The sequence below is a fragment of the Rana temporaria genome, chromosome 10 (assembly GCF_905171775.1).
Source record: "Rana temporaria chromosome 10, aRanTem1.1, whole genome shotgun sequence".
Lineage (NCBI taxonomy): Eukaryota > Metazoa > Chordata > Amphibia > Anura > Ranidae > Rana > Rana temporaria.
In genome coordinates, this window is record NC_053498.1 from 97187464 (window position 1) to 97197640 (window position 10177).

A 10177-nucleotide genomic window follows, 5' to 3' on the forward strand; every position below is an offset into this window, starting at 1 on the left:
AACTAAAGGCAAAAAATAAATAAAAAATTGCAACGAGGCAGGCTCCCTACTGCAGAAGAGACATCTATACACACTGATCAGGCGAAATATTATGACCACCCACCTAATATTGTGTAGGTCCCCCTTTTGCCACCAAAACAGCTCTGGGTCGTCAAGTCATGGACTTCATTAGACTTCTGCATCATCTGGCAACCAAGCCGGCAGTACCAGATCAATGCCTCTGCCGGATTACCTTCTTCCCATAGAGCATTCTGGTGCCATCTCTTCCCCAGGTAAGCAACAAACACACACCCAGCCATCCACAACATCATGTGATCTAACATCACCACCATCATCTAACAGAAATAATAGGATTTTTGTACTCACCGTAAAATCCATTTCTCTGAGTTCATTGACGGACACAGCAGCCTTTGGCCTTAGGGTTATATCCGCTTCCTTCCAGGAGGGTTACTCTCCTGGAGGGAGGGTGCATAACCCTAAGGTCAAAGGCTGCTGTGTCTGTCCATGAACGGAAGAGAAAATAGGATTTTAGTACTCACTGTAAAATCCATTTCTCTGAGTTTATGGACGGACACGGCAGCCTTTGACCTTAGGGTTATGCACCCTCCCTCCAGGAGAGTAACCCTCCTGGAAGGAAGCGGATATAACCCTAAGGTCAAAGGCTGCTGTGTCCGTCCATGAACGGAAGAGAAACAAGACTCATCAAACCAGGCCACCTTCTTCCATTGCTCTATGGTCCAGTTCTGATGCTCACATGCCAATTGTAGGGGCATTTGGCTGTGGACACAGCTCAGCATGGGCACCCTGACCAGTGTGTGGCTACACAGCCCCATACACAACAAACTGCAATGCACCATGTATTCCGACACCTATCCTAACCAGCATTAACTTTCAGCAATTTGAGGTAAGGCAGCTCTTCTATTGGATCGGACTATACGAACCAGCCTTGGCACCCCATGTGCATCAATGAGCCTTGACTGTCCATGACCCCGTCACCGGTTTTCCTTCCTTAGACCAATCTTGGTAGATCCTGACCTGGGAACAGTTTTGGAGAGGCTCGGTCCTAGGTAGCTAGCCATTACAATGTGGCCCTTGTAGAAGTCGCTCAAATCCTTACATTTGTTAACTCTTTCTGCCAACAACATGACTTCAGAGACAACATGCTCACTTGTTGCCTAGTACGTCCCACCCCCTTTCAGATGCCATTGTAATGAGATAATCTATAGGCATAAACTGTATTTGGGTACAGTGTCACAGTGTCAGTTGAAGCGGAGCTCCACTCAAAAGGGGAAGCTCTGCTTATTGCCTCCCCCTTCTGCTGCCACAGTTGGCACCTTTCGTGGGGTGGTTCCTGGTTTTGACAGGTACCCGCTCCCACATCCGGCTGACTTTGCCGGAACTCATCCGGAAGTTCAGCCCCCTCTGCTGGCCCATTCACAAAGCGCAGCACATTAGGGAAACTGGCTGTGCAGCTGCAAGGCTTCTCTGCCGATTTCACTTCCCCGAGGCGACAGCAGCCCGGGAGCCAAAAAATACAAAATCAACTAGGGCGAGGGCACGGCTGGATTCGTGGACAGGTAAAGTGTCCTAATATTATTATTTGGTTTTTTTCTAAAGGAGCCTGGCGCTCCTCTTTAAAGAGGAACTGCAGTCTGCTCACAGAATAAAAAATATCTTTGCCATTCTGAAGCTTCCCCCCCCCCCAACCACTTTGCATATTTTATATATACTGAGTAAGGATGAGCTCTGGCGTGTTCGCATAGAACACGTGCAGAGCCCGCCAGGAAGTGAGCACGGCGCTGCGCTAATAACAGCCAGGGAGACATTTCACGATCCCTGCAGCCGAGCATCAGGACAATGTCTCCCTGGCTGTGATTAGCACAGCGCCGTGCACACTTCCTGGCGGGCTCTGCGCGTGTTCTATGCGAACACGCCGGAGCTCATCCTTAATACTGAGATTCTGTACTTGCCAAATATTCTGCAGAAATCTCCTTCCGCCAAGTCTGGCTGCAATCATTAACACAGTTGGCAGCTGAAGTTGCTGCTTGTTCACTTCCTGGATTTAAACAGAGGCACACCTCCAGCTATGCAGCTCTCATTGGCTCTCTTATGACTCATCTCCCCTGACAAACACTCACCAGATTCGATCAGCTAATAAACTCAAAGCAAAGAAGTTCCCCTTTAATAAAGTGACAAAGGGCATGGCTAGGAGTTGAGAAGTCACTCACCTTGTAGAAGTAGATGACAATAATCCAGAGATTTCTTTTATCCCAAACTACTATTTAATCCAAGCTTTTAGCAATCCAGCAGAGAGTCGTGTCTCCTGGGGGGTGATCCAGGGGTGATCCAGCACAGGCTCCGGGCTCCTTGTCCTCTGATCGGGGCTCCTTGTCCTCTGATCGGGGCTCCTTGTCCTCTGATCGGGGCTCCTTGTCCTCTGATCGGGGCTCCTTGTCCTCTGATCGGGGCTCCTTGTCCTCTGATCGGGGCTCCTTGTCCTCTGATCGGGGCTCCTTGTCCTCTGATCGGGGCTCCTTGTCCTCTGATCCGGGCTCCTTGTCCTCTGATCCGGGCTCCTTGTCCTCTGATCCGGGCTCCTTGTCCTCTGATCCGGGCTCCTTGTCCTCTGATCCGGGGGGCTGATATCACTCTGGGTGGGGGGGACTTCAAAGAGAACTCTGGAATAAAACAATGCAGGCTCAGCAATCGCACAGACAATGGACACTGCTGATTACAAAACAATGCTTTGAAATACAATCAGCACTATTATTATGAATCGATCTCCATAGACCAAGCAGCTGAACTCGCCCTGATCACACAGGGATCACATAGAGACGTATAATAACAAGTGATTGCAGAGGAATCGCGCCCTGTATGGCGCATGTGTGCAGACAATGCATGGTGATAGTGCTGACTTACCTGGCAGTGATCAGGGCTCACAGTCCATACTGCAGGCTGGGATGGATGGATGGATGGCGGAGGGGAATAGCCCGGCGCTCACACACTCTCATAGGGAACACTAGATCCGCACTCAGCACACAGCAAGCTAAACTCCGGCCGCCCCGCCCCCTTCCTGCTCTGGATTCACTGGGGCGGGTGACGTCACACATCCCGAAAGTTTCCCAACTCTTGTGTGTGTGAGGAGAAGAAGGAGCCGTCCATGGCGGGCAGGCGGGAGAGCGAACAAATGTCTGCTTGTGTGTGTGAGGGGCCGGGATGGAGGACTGTGCTGTGTGTGACACAAATATGTGTGTAAATCTATGGAGGAGAAGAGGTCTATAGAGGAAGCCATGGTCCTTCCTCGGTGGGTTGGCCGACCCTTGGCCTCCAGACCATTGTTGGAATTTCCTGAAACAGTTTTTAGTGTAATTTCTTCCAGATTGAGAGATGTGCATTGTAATTCATGCCTGAGGGGCTGTGACTGAGCGAGGAGAGGCCGTCTGTCCGCCTAGAAAAGCCACAAATACGTCCTACTTTTCTGCCTTTTCCTTCCATCTCCTCAATAGGAATATATTCCTGTATATTATAGAAGGACATTTATCAATCTCCCCCAACAGGGACATGGACATCGTTCTGGCGGGAGTTCAGCACATACGTTCTCACTAAAGCCCCCAAATATCTGTGCAGGGAGGGCAACCGCATTGCAAGGGTTAAATCTGGATTTTAGCCTTACTATTCTATTGACCTAACCTCCCAGTAATGAAGGATGTCCCGCACCATGCAGAGAGCTGGATCCTGGAGACATCTTCATGGCAGGGATGCCCCGTCCTCTTCCTGGCTCTAAACGTTCAGCATGGCAGGGATGCCCCGTCCTCTTCCTGGCTCTAAACGTTCAGCATGGCAGGGATGCCCCGTCCTCTTCCTGGCCCTAAACGTTCAGCATGGAGCATGGCAGGGATGCCCTGTCCTCTCCCTGGTTCTGAACGTTCAGCATGGCACAGATGCCCCATCCTCTTCCTGGCCCTAAACGTTCAGCATGGAGCATGGCAGGGATGCCCCGTCCTCTTCCTGGCTTTAAACGTTCAGCATGGAGCATTGCAGGGATGCCCTGTCCTCTCCCTGGTTCTGAACGTTCAGCATGGCACGGATGCCCCATCCTCTTCCTGGTTTTGAACGTACAGCATGGAGCATGGCACAGATGCCCTGTCCTCTTCCTGGTTCTGAACATTCAGCATGGCAGGGATGCCCCGTCCTCTTCCTGGTTCTGAACGTTAAGCATGGAGCATGGCAGGGATGCCCTGTCCTATTCCTGGCTCTGAATGTTCAGCATGGAGCATGGCAGGGATGCCCCATACCCTTCCTGCCTCTGAACATTTAGCATGGAGCATGGCAGGGATGCCCCGTCCTCTTTCTGGTTCTGAATGTTCAGCATGGCAGGGATGCCCTGTCCTCTTCCTGGTTCTGAACGTTCAGCATGGAGCATGGCAGGGATGCCCCATTCCCTTCCTGCCTCTGAACATTTAGCATGGCAGAAATGCCCCGTCCTCTTCCTGGTTCTGAACGTTCAGCATGGCAGGGATGCCCCATTCCCTTCCTGCCTCTGAACATTTAGCATGGAGCATGGCAGAGATGCCTCGTCCTCTTCCTGTCTCTGAACGTTCAGCATGGCAGGGATGCCCCATTCCCTTCCTGCCTCTGAACATTTAGCATGGAGCATGGCAGGGATGCCTCGTCCTCTTCCTGGCTCTGAACGTTCAGCATGGAGAGGTTTAAAAATTGGGTTTCGGAACTGAATTCATTAGTAACAGTTTCCTACGTGGACCTTCCCCCTCCTCCCCTCTCAGATGTTGAGGAAAGTTCTTTAGCCCTGGTTCACATTGATGCTACTTTGAAATTGCGCTGCTTTACTTGCAGTATCACGATTTCAGGTGCTACTTGAACGACGTCTGTGCGGCTTCATGCAGAGATGTCTATTGAAGTCGCACCCAAAATTGTCAAAAGTAGTGCAGGAACTCATTTTCCAAATCAGTGTGGCAGTGCAAAGTCGGCGTCGCACCGATTGGAACGGTGCCATTGCTGGCGATAGGCTGCGACCCGTCATGAGTTTTGTCAAATTGCAATAAAAAAATCCTTCAATGTGAATGAGGGCTTAGGTTGGGTTTACACTATCGTGAATTGGATGCAGGTCTCCCACATCCGATTTGGCATGTCAGGAGCCTATCAATGGAGCAAATTGCACAGGAGTGGAGTGCGTCTTCGGGTCTGAATTCAGCCAAACATTTGGACCGAAATTGGATCTTAAAGAGTGAACAGGGATGTACTGGACCCTTACTGTGTGCCCACAGCCTTAAACCCCTTTATTTTCCACATCCACATTCATGCACAAGTACCTGGGATTGTGCTGATTGGACAGAGCACATCACAGGCAAAAAGGAATAAAGCCATTGCACATAGATCTGTGTCATTACCAATCTGACTACAACTGTTACCAGTGCCTGATTTTAGCCCATACCAGTGTCTGATTACAGCCAGGAACAGGACTGGTGAAAGGATTTTTGACACCCTAGGGCCTAGGCGAAACCTCATTTTGCCGCCTCCCCTTAACTCCACCCCCTTTTCCCTGCCCATGTGAGCTCCATCTTATTAAGGAAGTTCCCATCAAATGCAGCCTATCAAAGGCAGCCTCACCAGCGCCCATCAAAGGCAGCCTCACCAGCGCCCATCAAAGGCAGCATCACCAGCGCCCATCAAAGACAGCCTCACCAGAGCCCATTAAAGGCAGCCTCACCAGAGCCCATTAAAGGCAGCCTCACCAACGCCCATTAAAGGCAGCCTCACCAACGCCCATTAAAGGCAGCCTCACCAGAGCCCATTAAAGGCAGCCTCACCAACGCCCATTAAAGGCAGCCTCACCAGAGCCCATCAAAGGCAGCCTCACCAGAGCCCATCAAAGGCAGCCTCACCAGAGCCCATCAAAGGCAGCCTCAACAACGCCCATTAATGCAGCCTCATCAGCGCCCATCAAATGCAGTCTCACCAACGCCCATCAAATGCAGCCTCACCAGCGCCCATCAATGCAGCCTACCAGAGCCCATCAAATGAAGCCTCACCAGTGTCCATTAATGCAGCATCACCAGCGCCCATCAAATGCAGCCTCACCAGTGCCCATCAATGAATGTTTGCTTGCTTCCATTCATTTGGGGATTGGGACACAGATACAGTCCTCCACCACCACCTCTGACACTGTGCAAATGGAGCGGCGGCTGCCTGCTGATGCTGAGACTAAGGCCCAGATTCTCAAAGGGCTTACGACGGCGCAGCGCCATGTACGCCGTCGTAAGTCCTAATCTGGGCCATCGTATCTATGCGACTGATTCTTAGAATCAGTTACGCATAGATATCCATTCGATCCGACAGGCGCAAGGCTCTTACACCGTCGGATCGTAACTGCAATTTTTTTTCCCCCGCTAGGTGGCGCTTCCGTCGATTTCCGCGTTGAGTATGCAAATTAGCTAGATACGCGAATTCCCGAACGTACGCACGGCCGACGCAGTAAAGTTACGACGTTTACGTTAGGCTTTTCCCGGCGTAAAGTTGCCCCTGGGTCTATGAGGCGCAGTCAATGTTAAGTATAGCCATCGTTCCCGCCTCGAAAATTTATAAAATTACGTAGTTTGCGTAAGTCGTCCGTGAATGGTGCTGGACGTAATTTACGTCCATGTCAAAACCAATGACGTCCTTGCGACGTCATTTAGCGCAATACACGCCGGGAAATTTTAGGGACGGCGCATGCGCAGTTCGTTAGGCGCGGGGACGCGCTTCATTTAAATGAAACACGCCCCCTACCCGCCGAATTTGAATTCCGCCGGGTGTTTTGCGCTACGCCGCCGCAACTTTACAGGCAAGTGCTTTGTGAATAAAGCACTTGCCTGAAAAACTTGCGGTGGCGTAACGTAAATGAGATACGTTACGCCCGCCCATTTTTGTGCCATTCTATGAGAATCTGCCCCTTAGTTGCTTTCTGCAGAGAGAAGAGGGTAGGAACACCAGTGGCCAGGCGCCTAGGCAGCAGTGCGCCCTAGGCGGCTGCCTAATTTGCCATGCAGTAGCACCAGCCCTGGCCAGGAACAGTGCCCAATTACAGCCAATACTAGTGCCCTACAGCTGGCATCAGTAACTGGTTAGGCCAGCCATACACAGAGCAAATTTCTTTCTTGCAACCACAGGTTGCAGGAAAGAAATTTGCTTAATTTCCCCATCAACACAGACCGTGTTGATGTGGGAATCCCTCCTGCCAGGCCATTGTCTTCTCCCAGCGGGTGGGGGGAGGTGATTAGTGCTATAGCAGTCGATTGCGATAACTGCAAGACAATCCGGCAGGCTGGTTGTACCCAAGACGATCAGTCAACTTACATTCATACATTCAGCCTGGCCATTAACGGTTCGTATCTCCACTAGTTCAGCAAATTCGAACCATGTATGGCTGGTATTACAGCCAGCACCTGATTAGAGCTGGTAACAGAGCCCAATTACGGCCGGGACCAGCGCCTCATTACCGCCGGTACTAGCGCCTCATTACAGCCAGTACAAGCGCCTAATTAGTGGTGAAGTGCACAATGCAAGCACTGGCAGTGGGTGTTGCAATATCAGCCACAAATAGTCCCAGAGAGCCCCTACTAGTGTCCCAGAAGAAATGTCAAATCCTTTATGGCCACCTTCTAAATCAATAGTTCCTATTTACAGCGCGACCAGATATTAACCACTTCAGCCCTGGGAGGTTTTACCCCTTTGATGACCAGGCCATTTTTTGCGATATAGCACTGGGTTACTTAAGTAGTGTTGCTCACGAATATTCGTATTGCGAATATTCGGCTCGAATATGGCATATTCGAGTATTCGCAATATATTTCGAATTTCGCGGTGAATATTCGCTATTCCGAATATTCAAATTGTTTCAATTTTATTTTTAGAACAGATCACATCCTAGAGATCCCCATCGACGTCTAAAAGCATTGCTGGTATGATTAGAGACCTTGGGCCGAGTAGCTGAAGCGATCATTTTATCTTGCCGAAAAATCGCAATGCGATTATTCGGCAATCGGAATATCGCACGATTATTTTCTTCGCCCTATCTTCCGCATCAGAGCGATTTTTTCAGTTTCATTTTTTTTCATTTTCAGTTTCATTTCATTTCAGTTGGCGAAATTCCGCAATCAATTTCGCATTCGCATTTTTGCGAAATTTCGATAAAATATCACGAATATTCTGAGCCAATCAGAGTGCTCCTACAGCATTTGTCGAAATTCCGCAATAAATATCGCAATCGCATTTTGCAAAATTTCGATAAAATATCACGAATATTCTGAGCCAATCAGAGTGCTCCTTCCGCATTTGTCGAAATTTCACAATTATGTTCGCAATAGCGAAATTTCGCAATTATTTAATTTCGATAAAATATCACGAATATTCGAATTTAGCGAATATATCTCGAATATTCGACTATATATTCGAGATATATCGCGAAATCGAATATGGCGTATTCTGGTCAACACTATACTTAAGCTGAAAATTGCACGGTCATCTTTTTCTCAAACACACCATAAATTGTGGTACAATGTGACCAAATAGCAAATTTCCTCAAAGACTTGTAGACACAAAGCTGGAAAGGGGGAGTCAGCAAGTTTGCGTAATGAGGGACGTTGGGCACCTAAGATAAACTGAATGTTTGTGTCCTTTCATCTATCCATCCAGATGCCTCAGTGCAAATTCAGGAAAGTGATGTACAATCTACATAAGGGGTTTGTAGATTCAAACAACCAGACGATGAAACTACTTGGCCACCCAAAGATCAAGTTACTGATATACATCTATTTATTTCAATTGGCTATCTACAGTCATGGCCAAAAATATTGGCACCCCTGCATTTCTGTCAGATGCACCACTTCCCCAGAAAATTGTTGCAATTACAAATGTTTAGGCAATCTCATGTTTATTACGTTTGTTTGTATTGGTATGACACAAAAGAGTGGAAAAACAAAATGCCAAATCGGACACATTCTAAACATGGACAAAATTACTGGCACCTTCTCAAAATGATAAGAAACAATTGTATTCCAAGTTTGTGATGCTCCTGTAACTTGTAATTAAACTCACCTGTTTCAATTAACAGGTGCTAACAATATAGAAATCACACCAGTAACCAGTTAAAATGGTGAAAAATTTACTCAACCTTGTGTGTCCCTGTGCCACACGGAGCATAGAGAAAGAGCAGCAAAGAATTGCTTGAGGATTTGAAAACAAAATATGTGGAAAAGCATGGACAATCTCAAGGTTTCAAGTCCATCTTCAGGGATCTTAAAGTGGTTGTAGCCCAGGTTCCCACTGGGCTGCGGGAATGAAGCCATGCGAGTTCAGCTGAACGCGCACGATTACACTCCCGCTGGCAGTCCCGATTTCGGATGCGATTTCAGAGACATCTGTGCAGGTTTCTGCACAGATGTCAATGTAAATCGCGGCCCGAAATCGCAAAATGTAGTACAGGAACTACTTTTTGAAATCGGTGCAGCGCCGCAGATGCGGCGTCGCACCGATTAGGATGGTGCCATTGCCGGCAAATGCTGCCGGTTTGAGATGCGATTTGACATCTCAAATCGCATCTCAAATCGTACCAGTGTGAACCAGGCCGTAAAGTCGGAATGTTTTTTATCTTATTGCATTAAAAACAAAACAAAAAAAAGCTAAAAAGCCTTCTGTGTGTAGCAGTCCCCCCTAAGGCCGAGTACTCACGAGCAGACATGTCCGATGAAACCGGTCCGCGGACCGTTTTCATCGGACATGTCTGCCCGGGGACTTCTGTTCGATGGCTGTACACACCATCGAACAGAGGTCCGCGCGTAAACAATACGCGGGGCGTGTCCGCGGTGTCGCCGCGTCGATGACGCGGTGTCGCCGCGACAATGACGCGGCGACGTGGGCGGCCTGCCTTTAAAATGCTTCCACGCATGCGTCAAAGTCATTCGACGCATGCGAGGGATGGCGGGCGGCCGGACATGTACGGTAGGTCTGTACAGACGACCGTACATGTCGGGGGGACAGGTTTCCAGCGGACTGGCTCCCAGTTGATGGTGGCTTCACATGTGGACTCTCTGATCAGAAGTGCATTCTTTGATCAAAAGTGCGAGTTAAAAACCAGGAGTTTGAAACAGGAGGTAAGACCGGAGTCTTCATTATTTTTTTC

The 10177-nt window shown here is 49.0% G+C and overlaps 1 protein-coding gene across 1 annotated transcript in view; it reads right to left on the reverse strand.

The window, feature by feature from the left end:
- CDC42EP5 (CDC42 effector protein 5) overlaps nucleotides 1-3190 on the reverse strand; it is a 50998-nt gene extending 47808 nt beyond the window's left edge. Inside the window, exons 1-2 of the mRNA XM_040325784.1 lie at nucleotides 2920-3190; nucleotides 2229-2678 (exon numbers count right to left, since the gene is read on the reverse strand). The gene's annotated coding sequence lies outside the window, so the exon portion shown is untranslated. The remainder of the gene's footprint in view (nucleotides 1-2228; nucleotides 2679-2919) is intronic.
- Nucleotides 3191-10177: the final 6987 nt, after the last annotated feature.